The 9,409-nt window shown below is 40.5% G+C and overlaps 1 non-coding gene across 1 annotated transcript; it reads right to left on the bottom strand.

Moving 5' to 3' along the window:
- Positions 1–548: 548 nt before the first annotated feature.
- Positions 549–654, bottom strand: LOC115527810. Its single transcript, XR_003973047.1, has one exon. It is a non-coding gene; the product is annotated as a U6 spliceosomal RNA (small nuclear RNA).
- Positions 655–9,409: the final 8,755 nt, after the last annotated feature.

Here is a 9,409-nt window from a genome sequence, read left to right as displayed (position 1 = left end):
TTATAGATTTTGGATAGTAACCCTTTATCTGATATGTCGTTTGTAAATATCTTCTCCCATTCTGTCGGTTGCCTTTTAGTTTTGCTGAATGTCTCCTTTGCTATGCAGAAGCTTTTTATTATAATGAGTTCCCAAAAGCTCATTTTTGCTTTTGTTTCCCTTGTCTCTGGAGACGTGTTGAGTAAGAAGTTGCTGCAGCCAAGATCAAAGAGGTTTTTGCCTGCTTTCTCCTTGAGGATTTTGATGGCTTCCTGTCTTACATTTAGATCTTTCATCCATTTTGAGTTTATTTTTGTGTATGGTGTAAGGAAGTGGTCCAGGTTCATTTTTGTGCATGTCACTGTCCAGTTTTTCCAGCACCACTTGCTGAAGAGACTGTCTTCATTCCATTGGGTATTCTTTCCTGCTTTATCAAAGATGAGTTGGCCATACTTTTGTGGGTCCATTTGTGGGTTCTCTATTCTGTTCCATTGATCTGAGTGTCTGTTTTTGTTCTAGTACCATACTGTCATGATCATTACAGCTTTGTAATACAGCTTGAAGTCTGGAAAAATATGGAAGTTCCATGAGTTTGCATGTCATCCTTGTGCAGGGGCCATGCTAATCTTCTCTGTGTCATTCCAATTTTAGTATATGTGCTGCCAAAATGAGTACGTTAGTCTTTGTTTTAAAGTTTATTTTGTCTGATACAAGTCTTTTCCTTTCTCTTCTTGCCCATACTACTTAGGATGTTGGTTTGACCACCATACAGAGTCAAAATAACAGAGGCTCTGTCAGAATTAAAGTTTACTTCTCTCTCACAGTAATATGATGGTAGGCAGATGGTCCTGGGTTTATAGGAAGTTTTGTTCCTTGAGGACATCCAGGGACCTGGGTTCCTTCTGTTTTGTTGTTCCACCATTCCTTGGGTTTTATCCTCCTCCAGATATTTGAAACTGGTTTATCCGCCCCCATGGAAGGGGGAAAAGGGAGTAGAGACCAGGGGACTCACTTTTAAGACAGGGAGTTTTAAAGAGTTGCATGTGTCACCCCTGCTTACATTCTATTGGCCAGTACTTAGGTCAGTCCTGTGGTCAAGGCTAGGTGGAAGGGATGTTGTGCTATGCAATCTCTACATGGGCAGGGGAATGATATTACAAAAATATAGAAAGAGTGAATGAGTATTGGGGAGACATTTAGCAATATCTTATATTCTTTCAAGTCACACCTCTCCCCTCAAAAATATGCCCTTGCATTTTCTCTACTTAAGGAAGAAAAGTGGGTCTTTGTTGTGCCAGAAAGAGAGAGCCACATCAGACTTTGCATGGAGGCAGTGTTAACAGTGGTGGGGTGGGTCTGGTGGTGAACACCCCTGGAACAGTATGTAAGTCCTAAGAACACACCTGGAGGCAGGGGAGGTCGGTAAGCTGCAGAGGTGCTGACAGCAAAATTTGGCTGCTTCACAAAGAACTGCCAAGAGCAAGTTCTTTGTCTAAGCCCTGGTTTATCTAACTCTAAGCCTAAAAACCATTCTGCCAAAACCATTTTGCTTTCTCTCTAAGATTATAAACACTTGAAGTCAGTGCAAGTGTCCTTATTATGCAGGGATGAGTGCATTTTTTACAAATGACATTGTGCTTTGGAAAGCAAGTTCAACTCTGATGTTTGCCAAGGTAAATAGTTCATTTATTAGAAATAAAGAGCCAATGTATCTCATCCTTAACTGAATTTAAGTGAAGTAAGCTGAAATTCCTTTGTTCTTGACAGGACACTGATACGCATTTTCATCTCCTTTTCTGTGCTATTGATATTTTGAGCGTGTACAACTCTTTAAACTTGTTTCCTCTTGCCAGTAAAGTTTGAAGCAATTAAGCACACTACCCTTCTTTATTAATCTTTCACATATGGGGAGAGCAAGAAATATAGAGAACATTTTTATTTCCTGGGAGCTTTATTTCTAGATCCCTTATTTTCTGTCTGAAAGAATGGTCTTTGATTTCCTCTAAGTCAAAAACAACCAAAGTAAGAAGTTTTGTACAGGATTTAAATGCGATTGAAGTTGTGTTAGAAGCTTGCAAACAGGCATCAGGAAGGAGCCTGGGTTTGATTCTGATTTTGCTGCTTTTACTAATTGTGTGAATTTAGGTTAGTCACTTGACCTCTTTGAGGCTCATAGTCCTTGTCCAAAAAGTAGGAAAAATGATCTGTACCCCATTTGGGTTGTTATTTGAGTTAAATCATAGTTACACTGCTTACTAACTGTGTGGCCTTAGTTAAGTTACTAAAGCTCTCATGTCTCAATTTCCTCATCCATAACATGGGGTAATAATAGTACCTGCTACATAAAGTTTTCAGGAGTGCTTAGAACAGTGCCTGGGACACGGTAAGCTTTATATAAATGTTAGCTGCTGTTGCTGTTCTGTGACTATGTAATAGCCACCTCTGTGCACTGGGCTTGGCTAGGATATTGACAAGATAGGAAAGGGAATTGGTTTCCAGTCTGGTTGTTCAGTGCAGGCTGGCATTCTTAAGGGTTCCTATACTTATAGGGAGCAGTGACTGTGGAAACTGCTCAGAGGCGAGAGCTACACTAACCTTTCAAGGTAACTGCTGCTGATGCATCAGAGAGAGCACAGTGCCACAAAATTTTGCTGAAAAAGGAAAAAATCTTACAGTGCAAATATATTTTTAGGGGCAAAATGCCACAAATGTATAAATAGGAATAATCCCACAGGTGGATTCTGGTGAAATCCATCCAGTGATATGTCTTATTTCTTTTAAACATTCTTATTCTGGGGGTGCATGGGTGGCTCAGTCAGTTAAGCCTCCAACTTCATGAAGTTCAGGTCATGATCTTGCAGTTCGTGGGTTCAAGCCCGGCATTGGGCTCTGGGCTGACCACTCAGAGCTTGGAGCCTACTTCAGATTCTGTGTCTCCCTCTCTCTCTCTGCCCCTCCCCCCACTCATGCGCGCTCTCTCTCTCTCTCTCTCAAAATGAATAAACATTAAAAAATTTTAAACATTCTTATTCTGTTCCTTATTATTATTTTGAATTTTATTCCTTATAGCCCTTTTTAGTGTCAACCCCGTCCTCCTCTTCAGGTGCATGGTTTATTTTCCTTCATCTATAAAGAACCGTTTCTGGGATGAGGGGTTCAAACAATACAAAGATGCAGATCTGCATGTTAACAGAAAATAGCAGGTAAAATGTTTCACAGGGGACTCTTATCAGACTCTATTTTAGGGAGATTTCACTCAAAAGGCTACCCAAATATGCACAATTCTTCTACACCCCCCTCCAACTGACTCATTTCCCCCTACTTTTCAAATTCAACATCTTCAAAGACATTTAGTTCAAGAAATAGGGGCAGCATCTGATTTGAGAAAACATGCATTTTTTAGCTCAGAAAACTGTGTTGTCATTTTTCTTTTAGCTTTCTTTAAGTTATTTCCTTGATCCTGGAAGAAGGTGGAGATTTACAACACATTTTATTGGTACTTTTCTCCATCACACAGATGATAAATTATTGAGAAGCCATTTGGTCTATAAAAATGAAATACAAGGCCCATCCCCTTCCAGCACGCTGCTTGGACTGACTCCAGCTGCTGTGAACTGCTAGGGCCCTGTGGTTGGAAAAACAAAGCAAATCCCTTACACATTTTGGGCTTTGTCCTTTGTAGGCGGATAGAGAGGAACAATGACCTGATGGACTATTGGCTCTCTGGATGCTACTGAAGGCCACAGAGTCAGCTCTTTTATCACTCCAGAAGGGTCCTTTATTCTTCTGAGTTTTGAGTTTCAGAGATTTTGTACCTATATTTTAGCAAGTTCTTATTTTAGGTTCCAATCAGTGATGGTGATAGCTTCCAATCATTGACAAGGTTTTCAGTTTTTCTGAGACTTCACTGCACTCTGTCTTAATCCCTGTTTGGGTCACATACTCCTCTGAGAATCCTGTGGTGAGCTGCTTCTGTCTCTTCTCAGCAACTGCACTTGTGCACAAACACACTGAAGACTGCAGAGTGTTCACATATTCCCTGACCACCCAACTCCTCACCTCATTACAGGGCTATGCATCTCACTGATTAGACTACATTTTCCCTATGGTTTTTGAAAGTATTTGTCTGATGGTAATATAATTTATTTCTCTCTCTTTCAAAAATAGAAGATTTATTATTTCAGCATGACCTTGTCTTTTATGTGATGGTCAAATCGGCTGCGGTTTTATAAAAATAAGATTTAGTTTTAGTTTTATTTTAGGACACCTGTATTTCTGGAATATTAGTATTTTGAAGCTCAGATTTAGAATCAGACACAGGTGTTTTGTATTCCAAAATCTATATGAATTTTTTAAAACTAAAATCCAGAGAATCCCAGGATTAGTCTAGTTTTTCTCCAACTTACACTTGAATATACTTTTAACTAAACTGTCTGTTGTATAACATAATACAATTCTGTCTATTAATATTAATCCATATTCTGTCTACCTAATTATCTTGGAGCACTACATTAAAAGTTTTATGAGAACCGTAACCATTCAGATATTTTTGGTGAATTGCTGGTAACTTGTTGGAACTACAGGTGTGGAAGATTTCTTACTATTTGTTATCTTCTACATACGTGTGGTGACATTGATAGGATCATCAGTGCAGTTTCTGGAAGGTGCTTTATCATTGGTGGGTACTTGTGGCTGTCTAAATCTTGCTTCTCATTACTAGACAGGAAATATTTAGTCTCATAAGTGTTCCACTTAGATGCTTTACTCTTCAACTTAATGTTTTATGTCTGAATATTATATACTTGGCCGCCTTCAGACCCTGGATTCCATCATGAAGATTGTCATCTGCTTTTTGCTACTGTGCTGTTGATCTGTTACAGGCCATCACTTCCCTCTCTGTCCTTGCTGTGAATAGTGTCACTGGCTTATTGACCAAGCCAACGAGGCCTAATCCCTTAGTGCATGATCATCATAAATCTAATGATCAGCACTCTGTTGGCACAATCAGGGTCTCCAAATCAGTCACTGTAGCAACCATGCTTTGTGTGATGTCACGTTGATAAAATTCCAGTTTTCTGCGAGCTAAGGATATCTGTCTTTTCTGTGCTTGAACTGATCTAGTGAGTAGGTCCATGGCCTAAGATCCCGGGCTTTAGACCTAGGGAGATGTGACTTTATATCTCAGTTGGATTATTTGGTGTTGGATACACCAAATATTTGGTGTATCCAACACCAAATAATTATGTATGGGGCTCTTACTACCTCTCTTGCTAGGTTATTCTAAGATTGGAGATAGTGTCTGTAAAGCACATTTTAGGGGCTTAATATATGGGAGGTACTCACTATGATCTCCTAGTCACAATCACTACCTTTGAAATACTGAAGGGAATCAAAAAATCTTTCTGTGTGATTTGCACAAATGTAAACTAGCAGAATATTTGATGTTGGACTGGGAGAGCCCATCATACTAAGTGTGAGAGAAGACAAAGTCCTCTGCCAAGTGTGAATGCAGTTCTTATTTTGGAACAGTGCCTCTTTGGAGACACACAGCACAGGCTTTTAAGGGCTGGATCATCTAAGGTGAATGTTTCTGTTACTGAGAAAAATGCACGTGGGGTAAGGAGATCATTAGCTGTGAGCAGAGGTTCTCACTGGAAAAAGAAAAATAAAAAGGCTCCAATCCAATTGTACCCCTGACTACAAATATACTGTCTATGGAGGTTACAGTTAGGGAGAAAATGATTTCTTAATATTTTGCAGTTTCACAGAAGAAATAAGAAAAATGGATTTTCAGTCCCTCTGGGCAAGAAACATAGCACTCTTATCAGAATGCTGCTCTAAGAGAGGTTTATGGTCAATTACTTGGTCTTTGAGACCCTACTCTGCTTTGGGAAGCTAGAGACAATTTCTCTGTACTTCCCACATGGAGTTGATGGTGAGCAAAGATCTGGATTTGGGTCTCATTGGACACACTATTCATATCATGAAAGGTGGGCTCAGTAACAGGCCTTGCAAAGATTTTGGGCAATTCTATTCTGAACTTACATATGAGTGGGCTGTCTGTACTTATTTTCAGTGTGTTCCCTATCTGGAAGAGAAAGGGGCACCGTGGAATCCAGAGGGTTTACATAAGGCCTCAAACTCTGACTCTGCTCCACACTTAAATTACCTGATTTTTATTTACTAAAAATGGACTCAATAACATGATTGCTAAAAATCCAGATGGTTTCTTGAGGATCAGTGGTTTTGTTCAGTGTTTGATCAACTTAATCCCCTTGGGAAAGAGAATGTACAGGGGCTCAGACTAGGGTGGACTATTCTGTTAACCTTGGTTGCGAACCCTGCCCCACACTTAGGTCAGAGGCCTGGGACAAGGTGGTTTCACATGAACAATTCAGCATCTCGTTTCTGAAGATCTGAAATGCTAAAGGTTCTTACTGTCTGAGCTGTTGCAAATAACTTCTTTCTTCTCACCCCACTCTGTAGTTTACACAGAGGTAGACTTTTTGTACTGTGGGGTCCCAGGAGGCTAATGTTAATGAGCTAGTTAGTGAGTATCTGCCGGGATCATTACATATGGCTGCTCAGGTTGAATGGGGTGTAATTCCAGGGGGTGCTGTTCACATAACTACAATGTGTTTGGTGCCCCTGGGGTTGAATGCTGCACTTCTGTACAAAGAAGCCCTAATATCTCCTTGAAATGCAGAGTGGCAGGTGTTTAGGATTCTCTTTCTCACAGTGATTGCATTTTAGATGTTGGCTTACTTTGGCAGAAAATGGTGGTCTGGTCCTTAGTTTCTGCAGAATAGCAGCAGTCAGGGGTCCTTGCTCTAAAAATTCTAGGAATTGTACTGTATGTCTGTTTTTCACAGCTGGTTCCCAGAAACCTTGATTCATCAGCTACAGTATGGCCCTGGCTCAGGCCCAAGCTGCTGAGATCCTACAAGCTTCCTCATATGTTCCTCTGACTCAGTCCCCTGGGGGAGTTAGAGGATAAGACCCCTAAACTACTGGTTGACTGAGTGAGTGGGGGACAAACTTAGAGATCTGTGATCAAAGCTGGCTTCAGGCAAGGATGCACTGAAACTGGCTTGCTTCTAACACCCCAACCCCTACCCCTGCTGTTTCAGACCAGGCTTTTGTGATAAAAGAGATAGGAAACCACTTTAAATGGATGCAGTATAAATAAAGAAGATCTATCTATTCATTTTATTGAAAAGTATATGAGTATGACTGCCCTCAGGTGCTTGAATGATGCCATTAGAACCTAGTCTCCTTCCCCCTTCTCTCCTCCTCTACCCTCCTCTCAATCCTTTGGTTCTGTTCTCCTCTGTGTTGGCCTTGTTCCAGGGCTGGTCTTCTGCAGCTGGTGGCCTCCAGCATCTCCAGGGATGGATCCTATAAGCTTAGTTATTCCAGAGGAAAAGACCCAGCAGCTCTAAAAAACAAAATAAAAACAAAGCTCCACAAAATTCTCCTCCCAACAAAAAAAACAGAAAACCAGCTCATATACCAAACCAAAAATGTGAAAAACAAACAAAAGAATGTGTGTTTGTGATCTGGTTTGGGTTATGGGCTCATCACTGAATCCATTGCTGTGGCCAAGGAAATGGAATCCTCTACTAGTCCTGGGACTTGTGTCCATATCATGGTTATATCCCCAATCATGTAGATTCTGGGGGTTAGAAGATTAGTTCTCTAAAGGAAAATCAATATGCTGTAGCTAGAAGAAGGAGAAATGTATGTCTGGGTGCAAAACATGAGTTATCAGGTCAGGCCTTCCCACCTCTCCCTTTCTGCATCACCATGTGGGTCCAGTGGTCCTCTTCTTCATGGCCTCTATAACCTACCCTCTTCTGAGATAGATTTCCTTGTTTAGGGTAACCCTTACCATTCACTAAATTTGCTTCCATTGCTTTTACCAAAACATCTAAAAGCCTTACTAATGTCAAACAAACATGTTTCTGCCTCTAACTTACTTGACTTTTCCATAACGTTTCACACTGGTGACATTCATTTCCATTTAAAATGGTCTCCTCCTAGATATCATATGTTTTCACTCATATGCAGATCTTGAGAAACTTAACAGAAAACCATGGGGGAAGGGAAGGGGAAAAATAGTTACAAACAGAGAGGGAGGGAGGCAAACCATAAGAGACTCGTAAATACAGTGAACAAACAGAGTTGATGGGGGTGGGGGAGAGGGGAAAATGGGTGATGAACATTGAGGAGGGCACTTTTTGGGATGAGCACCAGGTGTTGTATGTAAGCAATGAACCATAGGAATCTACCCCCCAAACCAAGAGCACACTTTACACACTGTATGTTAGCCAATTTAACAACAAATTATATTTAAAAAATAAAGTAAAATGGTCTCTTCTGTTGACTTTCATGACATTGTGGTCTCCTTGTTTTCTTTCTACTTCTCTGATCCTACAGGTATCTTTCAAGGGCAGAACATTTAACACTAGGTTACCTCACCGATTTATTAAACCACTAAGTTTTCTTGGTCTTCCTTCCCTGACTGTCCTTAGATCTAGTGTCTATCTCCACAGTCCCTTCACTTAGGGTCTCATCATCTGTCACCTGTGATGTGGCCATCTCTTCTGGTAACTCTCTTTGCTTGCAGTTTTATGCTTCTCAAATCTATCCACCCAACTGCTTCCAGATCCCTAGTTTCCTGTTTGACGCCTTCTATTGTTCTCCACTTGCCTGTAGATGGTGATTATAGGTGTTCCCCTGATTGTCCCTAGACTCTCTCTCTAGTGTCCTTTCTTTCTGGCTTCCCTCTGGGTTTCCATTGCTCCAAACATCTTATAGATCCACCATGAACTGAAAGTTTCAATCCTACAATCTTTGCGTGGGGTATTCATTGCCTTAGCTGCCCTTCCTCCAGTTATTTGCCTCAGAGTCTCCTTTTTGTCTTTCAAACCCTCTTTAGGCATCATGTTCTCTTGGAAACTTTCTTCAACACTCTGACAGCTCACACTGTTTGAACAAATCTTTTCCTTTTCTGTATTAATTTGTATACCCTTTATTATATTCAGTATTCTGTATTTTAAATATTTATTTATATGTCTTTCTTTCTTTCTTTCTTTCTTTCTTTCTTTCTTTCACTTTTTCACTCTTGCTTTCTTTCACAGACTTAATGCCTTGGGTAGGACTTGCACGGAGCCAGGCTTCACCACTCAATACTGATACAAAAACAGCTGCTTCACAGTCTTTCACTGATGTCATTTGAGTTTCTGTCCAAACCTTAAATAACCTACTAGGATATAAGCTTCTTGAGGGTAGTAACCTTTGTGTCTTCTTCACTATGCTTTCATGTAATAAGCTATCGATGAATACAGTTGTCTGGAGGCACCTCAACTTTCATGTATGGTCTTTTGTCACTCCAGCCGCATTGAGTACCAAGATGGAGGTTAGGGGG

This window comes from Lynx canadensis, chromosome D2, assembly GCF_007474595.2.
Source record: "Lynx canadensis isolate LIC74 chromosome D2, mLynCan4.pri.v2, whole genome shotgun sequence".
Taxonomy (NCBI): domain Eukaryota; kingdom Metazoa; phylum Chordata; class Mammalia; order Carnivora; family Felidae; genus Lynx; species Lynx canadensis.
Note: the sequence above shows the minus strand (reverse complement) of the source record. Positions and strands in the feature narration are given on the sequence as shown.